A 12,429-nucleotide genomic window follows, 5' to 3' on the forward strand; every position below is an offset into this window, starting at 1 on the left:
GCTGAATTATGACAAAATGCACTTTTCACCGAGATTCTGCCTTTGTTTTTGTATTGTTGTTTCTATTTATATATATACACACAATTGTATTCATTTTTATATTAACTCTTATAGTTGTTTTTATACATATGCATATATATTATTTTTATCTTTATCAGATATTGAAATCGTTTAATTTAATTTAGTAAATTAAAAATTTGTTAAAACTTATCGAAACCAAATTTAAATTCATTATGTCAGAATAATTAAAATCAAACTTAAGATTTGATTTCGGTTTTATTCATTAATTTAACGAGTTTAGATTAGAGATCTTCTTAAAATAGAATTTTGATTAACAAGAATTAGTGAAATAAAACGAAATTATCCAAAAAGCTCGAATGAAGCGATGAACAGAAATAAGGAAAGCCAGGCGCTAAAAGAAATACCAAATCAATTGTTAAAGAAACTTTGTAAAGAGCTAAAAATTGTGTAATGACAGTAAAAATATAATGGGAAATTAATGATACTTTTCTCTGTGAATTTCGTAAGGACGACAACTTATTTTTAACAGAAAGTAAAAGCAGCAGAAGAACAAACTGATGAGCTAATGAAAAAATTATGTAATTTTCGACACACATGATTGGCCAAGTGTAGGGTGAACGTAAAATTTCATTTTTTATGTGATCTGTTAGTCGTCACTAAGCACGTGGAATTTGTTGTTTATGTTAATCGGGACGATTTATAATCTTCGGAAAGAAACAGGTACCGATGAGATCTCGGCAAGTAATCTTCTGAAATACACGCGAATCTTTTCCCTTTTATTAATTGGCACATAGGAGGACATATTTAAGCTTGGAGCGTCCTGTAAAGATGGCGTTAAAATTTTTTTATGCAATCTCCATGTTGTTCCGTCGAATTAAAAATTCATATTTCGATATTTATTTATAATTCATATTTATAATTCATATTTCGGATGCTGCGAAAATAACGAGTTTGTAATGTTTTGAAAAATGAAGCTAATTTCAATATCATGGCAAAGTCAAATAGATAAAAGCACAGTATGACCCTATCGGTACCGTACAACTTTTCTCTGAAATAATTTTTTCGTATCATGACAAATAAAAGAGTAATTAAGAGTGACAGAGTTAGGTCGGACATCCTGTATATGTGCAATATATATGCACATAAACGTAAACTACAATACTAACATGCTATAATATAATATCAAAATATTGTGATATATTACTTGACTGCTTATCCTAATTCTTCAAGCAGTAGTATTTGAAGCGTCCTATTTTCTTATTTTTATATGTATGTACTGATCGCATACGATACTCGGCTGCTTGAATGTATTGATTTATAAAGTTTATAACAGTTGAAATTTACGTGACTGTTAAAAATGATTACAACGGGTAAATTATTCTTAAATTGTGTAAAATGCAAAATTTTCTTAGAATATTAAAAATATTTTGTTTGGTTGAAACAAAAGCAAGAGTAGGACAATAATCATGAGATAAAGATGTTTCGTGCTCTCCGCAATCCTGAAAATCATAAAATGAATGTATGTATATAAAAAACGATTGACTATATATACAAACTGTTTGTTGTAAGAAAAGTGACATAACCTTTCCATGGACCACCACCACCACCACCACTAATCACAACTCGTGAAGTCAAGATAAACGTTTCAGTTATTTGAGGGTTATTTTCGTGCGTTTCTCCGTTTGCTTATGTTAATGCCATATTCAGTGGACAAACGGAAGGGGAATTGCGAATTAACAAGTAAAAGAAGCTTTTAGTCGGAAGAACTCGCATTAATTATTAATACTGTTAGTCCGTCGCCGTGTCGTATAAACGTGTCTCTGAAAAATACGACGGATCGTTTCCACTTTATGTACTTCTATTTCTATTGTACGTCCTTGCCTTTTTAATCTATGAAAACATTTACATTTTTATATAGGATTGTCTTAAAAGATATGTTTCGTTTTATTCTATGGAATTTCGAAATACTTGGATTTTTTCTGAAAATACCGATAAGTATTTAATATAAATGTATCGACTTCTAAGTAATTGACTTTTTAATTTCTTAGTGGTTTAACGTACCAATAACTTTACTTGAGAACTTTTTAGAAATATCGCGCCATTTCCTTGTTGTATATCAAGGTATTTCTCAAATTTTTCGACATATTGGATTCTTTAAAGCTTTGAGAAAAGAAACAGGAATTTTTAGAAATATATATTATTCTTCCGTTTCATTATATTTCAGAATATTTTCATTAGTCGATGCTTTGAACGATACTATTTAATCGTTTACATTGTACATATAACCACCCTATAAAGTGTGATCGCACATTTGAAATTCAGATAGGGTTTATGTACAGTGATTTAATGTGTATAGAATGAAAAGAATTCTTCTATAGCGTTTAAGCAGTGGATCTGCCTTTTGTTATACTGACGAAATAAAAGTTAGCCACTTCTATCTTCGTATGATCTTCGTGTTAGAATTATATTCTCGACGTTGCTAATATTATTGAAATTGTATTCCCTTCCCAAAAGTAAACCCAGATCTATTTCAAATCAAATTATGTTGTCAACGGGCACCATAATTTTAATCTCTTATTATCTACCAAAATTTTCATGCTGTTTTATAATAGAAAGATCACGAGGAACGAGAGATACAATCAGGAAATTAATAGGGTTATCTTTGCGCATGCGCATTTACATTGACTGTCATTTACAGATGGCGCCCGAAATCTTTCATTAAACTCCAAGAAAAATCGATGGCCAGAAATTTCGTGTATTCGTTGGTTAACCACTGTGTGTAATCGTCATCCTTGCTTTCACTTTCTACACGACGCTTCTAACTGATAATTAAGCAATCTAAAGAAATGTCGGAAATTCGTCTTGTCATAAACTCAACTATTATACAGCTTAGAAGGGGTAAATTTTATTATACAGATAATGATCACATTGCAATATTAGAGGTTAGTGTTTTTAGAATACTATACATATAGTAGATCTTTCTTAAGTTCGAACAGGTAAATTTCCCCGAGCTCAATCGGAAACGGTGTCTAACCACTAAGATAGAATCCACTGGCTCATTTCCCTTACGTAATATAATAGGACACGCACGCGACGTATCTTTCTCTCTAATCTCGCTATACATATATACAATTAGTTCCTCTGTTTGAACACAGTCTCTTGTGTCTCTTTCTATCCTCGTCCAAAAAGGGTCCCACTGTCTCTATTCATCGATGTTTTCGAAATTCATATTTACTTTGCGGACGACTCAATTGGTCACCTAGGTCGTTGAGATAAGTGTCATCGAAATGGAGCTTTATGTGAGTCGCGGAGAAGCCATGATCAAATCCATAAATTAAAGTAATACATAGAAGAACGACGATTGCGAACAATATTTTTTTTAATGTTACTTTAATTTTTATTTCTCTGAAAATTTGCAATTATTTACGATACAGCTCTGTGATAAATGAATTTGTGAAAATAACATTTCTTTTCCAAAATATCGAATATTAATGATGCATCTGGATAATATGAAACATTGACAACATTATAAAAAATTATTTGGATACTTGTATTGTCGTACGTGTTGTACAATAATTATTTTCTTAATAGGTCTTCGAATATTCCATCAATCTTCCGTAAATCTTCAAATATTTTCTCTGGGAAACACTTACACACGTAGGTTTTCGTGTAAAGAAAGAGATCTGCAATAAATCCACGAAAAGGTCAAAAAGAACACGCGTGAGCAATCTACGGTTGTGAGAAGAGAAAATAAATCGTGATTCGACTCGTAAGTAGCCGGCACTCATAATTGTCGTCATTGGAGAAAAAGTAGTTTTACATTTGACGAGGGATAATAACACGTAATCGAGTTATGAAAGAAATTAAACGATACTCGGTGTTTTTCTCGTAATTTAGTGTTAAATGAGTGAAAAAATGTTCTTTTATAACGCGTTAGTAATTACATTATTATATCAATGTCAGCATAAACATAAGCAAAAAAGAATATATCGAACAAGTAGACATAAATTATTTAAAAGCAAGATGGAAAGATTCCTAACTTGAAAAAAAAAAGCACGTGTAACAGATACAAAGAATTAAGTTAGAATGAAGATGTGCTGGCTCATAGTTAATGTATATCGTATTATATTATATCATAATTATAAAATGCAAAACAGTTTTTAGGAGATCCAGTGACGCTTATTAATATTTGGACATCACGTCATCCGAGACAAAGTTTGGCTGTTAAATACCGCGATATCCTGTATAATTTACAAATAACGTCACAAGGTTATTGAAAAAAGTGACAGAATTCTTAATTTGCATTAATTCATACAAGTTATTTCTGCTTCTCTACAAATGCAACACGCGGTCAGATAAATTAAAATTTCTAATTTGAATTAGTTAATTCATTTCTATGGAAATCGTTGGCATTATCGCTATAAGAAGTAGGTAGCTGTGACGGAAAAAATGTAACTTTTTATCGCTACTTATACGTAAAATAACAATGTTAAGGAAAAAGGTGCTTATGTGTAATGCGACTATTTACAATTATAATCCTTCGAGAACGTAAATGCAATTAGCTACCACTTACATAATCAATAGAACGTGTTGATATTAGCGTATTAGTTCAATCGGAGACGCTTGGTTGATGCTTGTGAATACGTGAAACTTCATAGCCTTGATCCGATTTTCATCTTCACTGGTAACACGTTTTTCTTTTTTCTTTTTCTTTTTTTTTTTTTTTGTACATTTTCATTGTCAGGCTAAGCTGGTATTGCGTAATCTTACATAGTAATTTATTAAGCAATTACGTATATATCACAAGTTACAGCCATCAAATATTTATGTTTTATGGCTTCGTAATTTTAGAATAACGAGGTCTTGTAATTTATAAAATTTATCAAGTAATAATATTAATTGTAGGGTATAGATCGTACACTCTTCGTTTAAAATTTTACAATTTTACGTTAAAAAAACATATATATATATACGTATATACAGGGTGGTTGGTAACTGGTGGTACAAACGGAAAGGGGGTGATTCTAGGCGAAAAAAGAAGTCGAAAATATAGAATAAACATTTTTCGTTCGAGGCTTCGTTTTCGAGAAAATCGACTTTGAATTTTCGCTCGGTACGCCTGCGGTACGTTATAACGCACCTCACTGTAGATCGTTGTCTCGATGGAAAAATTAAAAAAAAGAAAAATTTTTTATTCTACATATTCGACTTCTTTTTTCGCGTAGAATCACACCCTATCCGTTTGTACCACCAATTACCAACCACCCTGTATATATATATATATATATATATTACAAGATAAGATAGTAATTTGTTATTTATAAAGTTTCTCAAATAATAATATCAGTGAACTGATAACTTACTAATTATAAGCTACAAATTCCTATTTACAATTCTACGTCAACGGATAATTAAGTAACTTACGTATAAGTTGCAAGATATTTTCCAAGCAATAGATTTTGTTTATTTGTGTAAGGGGGTTCAGAAATAAAAGTACAGTCGAATATGTTTATACGTAATTTTTTAGCACAGTGGAAGGATTAAATATTAGAGTAAAAATTAAGAAAAATTTCTCTCGTCTGTTCCCAACAATCGGAAGAAAGTTAAACTTCATTAGAATTTTGTTTTCTTTACTTTAAACGTATTTAACGTTATAATTAATGCGAATATTCTGATCCCTTTTGTCATTCTCACTATCTTCTTTATTTGTAACTTGAAAACTACCTATACTTAAATTATTTTCATTGGATTTCTACTCGTACAGGTACTTTATAGTACAATATTAATGGAAATCATGAAAACCAGGTTTCAATAGCAAAAGTGCAGAATTTTATATATATGGAGCCAGATTCTATACAAACTCTAAGCATAATAAAATGAAAGTTATCATGTCTAGGAGCTTCTTGCTTCATTTTTGTTCAGACAGTACAGAAAACATTGAAATCAGACATACAAAACGAAATGTTTTAAGGCTTCTCAATAGCCAAACTTAAAGTCTCATAACAATCACTATTTTGATTATTTTGAAAATATTTCCTCTAAACAATAACAATATACACACACTTATTTCTAATTTATTATTTGCAGTTGTACATCAAGTGGTAATTATTAAAATTAAACGATGAATCAGTTTAAAAAATCAAGTTATTAAACGTTACGTTACCCTTGCTCTATTTCAAACATCGTTCAATAAAATTCTACAAAATGTTTCCTAAAATCACATACTCTATCCGAATCGCATATCAATCTTAAATCATCTGTTTCTTAAATCATAATTATCTTTACCCGACTTATAATTTATCTTCTTCGTTACAGAATATTTTTTCGCGGTATAATCCATTAACATTCGTGGAACGTTCCCTAAGAATAATTTCTATGCATAATTCAAATCAAAATGTGGAACGGTAAATGGAGATATATAGAAGCATACGATGGATATTTCGTAGCCCGAAAATGAAAGTAGGGAAACCTCATTTAACTTGGAAATATTAAAGTGGTTGTTCGAATGTCGGAATGAAAAGTTATATAATAAATTAGCCGTTAAATAAAGATCGAAACAACATCTTTTCTTTCTTTTTTCCCGCGTCGAGTCGCGATTATACTTTCTAAAACATAAAGTGATGTAATCGTTTCAGTTTTCTTGAGGAAGTTCGCGATTCCCGTCTCATTATGCAATTAACAGTTTTCAATTCTGACACGTGTTTCTCTGCTAGATAAGAAAAAAAGGCACACTCCAGCGATTTGTACGCGTTCATGCTATTCACATGTTGTTAATATGTAACGCGCGAACGATCGTAAATCGCTTCTGGTCTTAGAAGAAAATCGATCGACATTCGATGTGCTTCTTCGTAAAATGATAAACGAAAATTATTAGTTGGATTATTTAATGAAATATCATTTCGTTAAATTAATCATTCCTTTGTTATTGTTAATTTATAGTTTTTATCTATTCATTGGTAATTTATGGCATCATATTATAGCTGCGTTTTCGAGAAGATCGAGTTTGAGTGTTCAGTAAGTACGCGCGCATTTAACTAATCGGCAAATCCTATCCCATCTTCTACATTCCATATCTCGTACCTCACATCCTATATCATACCATGTATATCACAAGCGATACTTCATTTTCCATACTTAAGAAGGTAAATGCAAGCTTAAGTTAAAAGTTACACGTACATCATACCATATATATCACAAGCGATACTTCATTTTCCATACTTAAGAAGGTAAATGCAAGCTTAAGTTAAAAGTTACACGTTAGACTCTACGACCTCCAACCCTCTTTCTGCGATATTCGCATACTCCATATCGTATGTCCAAAATCTAATACCTACTGTCCTATATCTGTAGCTCACATTTAAGTAACGATTTCTTCCGAGTTCTGAATGAAATTTGGAAAGTGAGTTCTGAAGGAAACTGATTTCATTGGTTTACGGGAAGTTGAGGATTTTGAGAATTATGGGCCAGAGATACTGGATGTGTGATATGAAATATGAGAAAGGGAATGTGAAGTACGAGATATGGAATTGAAAGATGGAATGTGAGAGATAAGATGAGGAATATGAGTTAGGAACATCGTGTGTGGGGGTATGAGATGTGAGATAAAGTACATGGAATGGGGGATGAAAATGTGAGCTGTGGACTGGATATGTGATAGTTGATATTGGATGTTGGATATGGAGACAGAGTATGCGATAGTGTGAAATAGGATATGAATAATAAACCTAATAGGAAAGATAGTATATATTGCACAGATTAATATAGATCACAAATACTTTTCTAAAGTTCTTGGAATATCCTTAATAGAGGAAATATTATTTCTTCTATGTTTATACATAATTAAATGCACAATACCTTACATAACATCCAAATAGGTAAACAATTATTATTTATTATTTTCAACAAAATAGGTTAAATAACCGCATTAAAAGTATATAGTATTGAATATTGATTAACATAAGTTAATATGATATAAGGAATAATATGACGCGTAATGCAAGCAAACGTTAACAAGGGATCATTTAATGGACAATTAATCGCAGATCAATAGAAAAACATGAGAACTGCTTCATCCTTCAAGCATGGAAAACTTTCCACGTTTCTTGTTCGTGAACCACAGTCGACGACGTCTTTTATCGCTTTACTCTTAAGATTTCTTTTGTTGCCAATAAAAACGCCATTTCTTTTTTCTTTTTCCTCCTCTTCTCCCTCTATTTCTCTGTCGTCGATTTCCTATATCACAACGCTACTGTTGATTTTCATAATTAGATTATTCCTCGAAAAATTTGAATCATAAGTTCATTTCCTTTACAATGAGTTATAGGTTAGGAACAGATATTTTCATAACGAATCATAATTCCACGTCGATAGTTCTTTTTAACTGAAGTAGAATATAGAATTTCGCGATTTTCTTTTTGTCTTTGGTTTTTTTTTTACTTTTACAGGTTTTTTTTAATTTTACAGGTTATAGGTTAATTCCATTCTTTATTACCTTTTCCCAGATATATCTATAAAGATATATGTACATTATAAATATCAATAGCGTCACGCTGTTCCTCATAATCGTAGTCATTATACTCATTAATAATACATTAAGTACAGTGATAAATATCGAAAAAAAGAAGAAAAAGAATCACACGCCACATATTATAGAAATTCTGGTATGAATCAAAATAAACATTTATCTGTTGACGTCGTCGGGTTTACATTCATGAACGAACATGAATATGCCTGACATTAAAACATTATAAAACTAATTTTTATTTGCATACCTTATACTCTTCTTCGACTTTTTATTCATATTTTCATTGATTGTTGCATAATTTCCACTTTTTGTTCATCACGAATGTTTGCATTTGAAGAAGAATCTTAACAATTTATCTTTTCTTCCTTTTGCATTGGAAATAGCGGTTTGTTGGCAAAGTTGAATAGCAAATATATAAGCGTTAATATATCGACTAAGATTTGTAAGAATGATGGACTTGCGTATTTTTTTACTCCCTGTATATATCAGTCAGATTAATTGGTATCTCTGTTCCTGTGAGCAAGATAAACTTGTAGAAGAGGAATAAATTTTCAGATAAACTGTTTAGGAGAAAAGAAATTGTTAGTATTCAGAGAAATATGATAAATAACAAATAATTATTCTAGAAATATAGAATTCATTTTTACAAATAATTACTGTTATTTAAATGTGAAATAATTGAATTCACATCTGCTAGATATACAAATCTTATCAAGTTAATATTAAATTTTATGTAATTTATAAATATCATTAATAATTAATGCCATCTACGTTTGAATCGACTCTATTTTAAAATAAAGCAAAGTACCGCATATTACACGTCATTAATTAAGAAAAGGAAAGATATTCATAAAAGATATTTTAACGGGAACTGTATAGATTTTCGTTTTTTTTTTTTTTTTTTTTTTTTTTTTGGCGAAGATTTCGATTAGAAGGCCACGGATACTTCTACTGCAATTTTTCCAAGAATCATGGCCGTGGCCCTAAGTAATTATTTGCACGCTAGAAACGTGTTTGTTCTTGGACATCTTGGTTAAGTATGACATTCTTGCTGGACATTCAATAACGATTGCCGAATGATTAGATCAGTGGGTCAAATCAATGAATCAAAGGATCGAAAATTTTTGTCTGCGCATTGTGCATCAGAAGAGAGAGGAAATGAATAGAAATTGCAGAAATTAATCATAAATAGCCATCGATGCCATCTTTTAGTGACACGACGTACTCTTGAAAATAATTGTTCTGCAATTGTTTGATGGTAATACTAAATGAAATTCTTGCATGACAAAAGGCACAGATCGAAGCACATGTACATTAAGGAGAATTTACATTGAAATTCATGTTTACGGATTCGTGTTTGAGGTTAGTGTTAGGCAGTCCATGCCGAAGTATTGCGTTTTATGCAAGTATGTATGTTCAATCATGACGAATCAGCAAAAACTTCACAAACAAACTACATAGGAATATTCTTCTTTAACCTTAAGACTGAATAAATTATCTATTTTACTACTGTACAATTTTTTGAATGTTTGAATATTTAAATTATTTAAATATCTTTCAATGTACAAAATATTTCTACAATTGCAACAGTAATTTCATTTTTTCACTTCTAATGTACTAAATCGACTGTATCGATGAAATGTTTGTTTTACTGTTTATTGTTCGTTTATTATTCCAACTGTTCAAATAAAAAAATCAATGTTAAATATAGACAGTGGTTTAAGAAATCTCCGAGTAAAATTCCCTTGCAATCATCCTTGGAAAAATGATACAGGTATTCCAACTCGCAATGTCAAATTAATTATATGCTTTCATTTAAAAAATTTCTCAAATTCGTGTCTTTCTTGCAATCTAAACATCTTCAAGATATTTTTTAAAATCTTTTTCTTCGTTGAAACGAGCATGAGATATAGACATAAAGGTTCGTAGATCTCAGCAAAGTTAGATTGAAATAAATCCGATATCTGTTGGTTTACTCTTTGTGTTGATTGCACTCAATCAACTCTTTCTTCGTTATTTCGCCACTAATTTTAGCAGTTATATAGGCTCACATCGGAGTTACGTAAAATTTGTCTAGTGTCGCACATGTGTAAATATGTCTGAGGTGGATTTACGTGATCCTCAGATTATGAAATGATACGTAGTTAACATGTAGACACGTGTACGCCATTTAAATCTAGATGTAGTATCTAATTAATTATTCAGTTTTTTGGTGATAATTATTCAGGTACTCGAAAGAATTACATCCTTGAATTATTCAAAATAACAGTAAGGTTAGTGTATTGAGAAGGTCAATAATTCATTATGAATTATTTAATTATCGATTTGATTCGTTTATTATTATTTTATTCTGTTATTCTATATTCTATTCTATCATTTCTGGTTTCATTATTGAATTATTCAGTATTCTGACGAAAATTACGTTTCTTGAGGTTATGTTATAATATAACGGTAAGAAAGGTGTTTAGGAGCTTTCTGTTTTAGGAAAAGAGAAAATATCTTAAAGAACATTCACATAAGTACGCTACACTGGCTACAATTATGTCGCCAAAAATCATGAGTCATCTATAACAATTTTTACATTAGTCGACATTATCTTTGACTAAAGAATATTTTCATTTCATTACTCGTCTCTTAATATTCAATCGTAATATTAAATTCTTCGAACAGCGCCTAAAGATAGAATCTAAACCATTCATAAAACAAAAACATTCTTATCTCTTCCTATTTCACTATGATATTAAATTCTTGCAACATAACCTACAAAAAGGTGCCGAAGTTTCCAGCAAAAGTGTCAAAGGTTTCACGAAACAAAAACATCCTCCTTTTGTCACCATGACACTACCCAATCAAGTAGTCAGTGATGTTTACGATCAGCCGGAGAATTAGATTCGAGTCGTCAGGAACGAAAAAATAGATGAGATGCCAGTATCTTGTCCGCGAGATCAAGGTCCGGTCAGCACTCAGTCATTCTAGTTTTTTTTTGTGGTATTGGATGTGGTGTTACAAAATGGCTGGTTTGCTTGCACGGTATCAAGGTGTTACTCAATAATTCCCTACTGGAGGAACAGAGACAAAAAGGGGGATTACTAGCTGACAGGTGTTTTTGCTCTAGCGACACTTTACTTATTCGCTCGCCACTCTCTTTATGCTCACGTGTGCATCATTTGCATGTTGCGGCTCTCTTACAGTGGCGGAACATCCGTAAAAAGATTGCAAGCTAATCTCCGAATTCTCTTATAATTCTGCGCTATTTTTCTGTACAAGTGTTTGGAAAATGTAAATTGTGATCGTTATGAAAGGTAATTTCTACGGGAAGCTAGAAAATCGACAATTGCGTAGTCGTTTAGTTATTGAGGTATTGGAATAGTATTGGTATGTCGAAGTATTAAAGTATTTAAAGCATTAAGATAATGATCATTAATTTATTTCATTTATATGATATAACAAGTAAAGTAGTACAACATACTATGGTAAAAAATGTATAGGATATATATTATACTCTCTCAAGTGATTATCACAAACTCGAGGATTAATGACTGGAGTTTACTGCAAGGTTAAGCATAAAACGAAATTAATATTAATACATTCCCCATTAATATTCTGAAATATACAGACAAATATGAGGATTCTACGAGTATACAAAAGGAAAAGAGAAACGATAATTTATTATTGACCATAAAATTACAAGGTTTTACAACATATTCCTGATTTACTAAATGTTAGTTTTTATTTCTCGTAATTACATAATGTTGCATACAAAATACGACATCTAATGAAGTTCATTTCTTGTTCGTTTGATTCTTCATTCGCTTTCTACTAGGTACATAATTGTAGAGCTTCCATAACCTTGAAACACTTCATATACATTTTAAACATATCAC

At 31.0% G+C, this 12,429-nt stretch overlaps 1 protein-coding gene and 1 long non-coding RNA gene across 11 annotated transcripts in view; both read left to right on the plus strand.

Moving 5' to 3' along the window:
* The window catches only part of Hnf4 (Hepatocyte nuclear factor 4), a 49,053-nt gene that overhangs the window by 20,769 nt on the left and 15,855 nt on the right, over positions 1 to 12,429 (plus strand). The window lies entirely within an intron of this gene.
* LOC143303803 (uncharacterized) lies at positions 2,663 to 5,027 on the plus strand. The gene is made up of 3 exons (XR_013060465.1): positions 2,663 to 2,963; positions 3,613 to 3,790; positions 4,179 to 5,027. It is a non-coding gene; the product is annotated as an uncharacterized LOC143303803 (long non-coding RNA).

This window comes from Bombus vancouverensis, chromosome 16, assembly GCF_051014615.1.
Source record: "Bombus vancouverensis nearcticus chromosome 16, iyBomVanc1_principal, whole genome shotgun sequence".
NCBI classification, from domain to species: domain Eukaryota; kingdom Metazoa; phylum Arthropoda; class Insecta; order Hymenoptera; family Apidae; genus Bombus; species Bombus vancouverensis.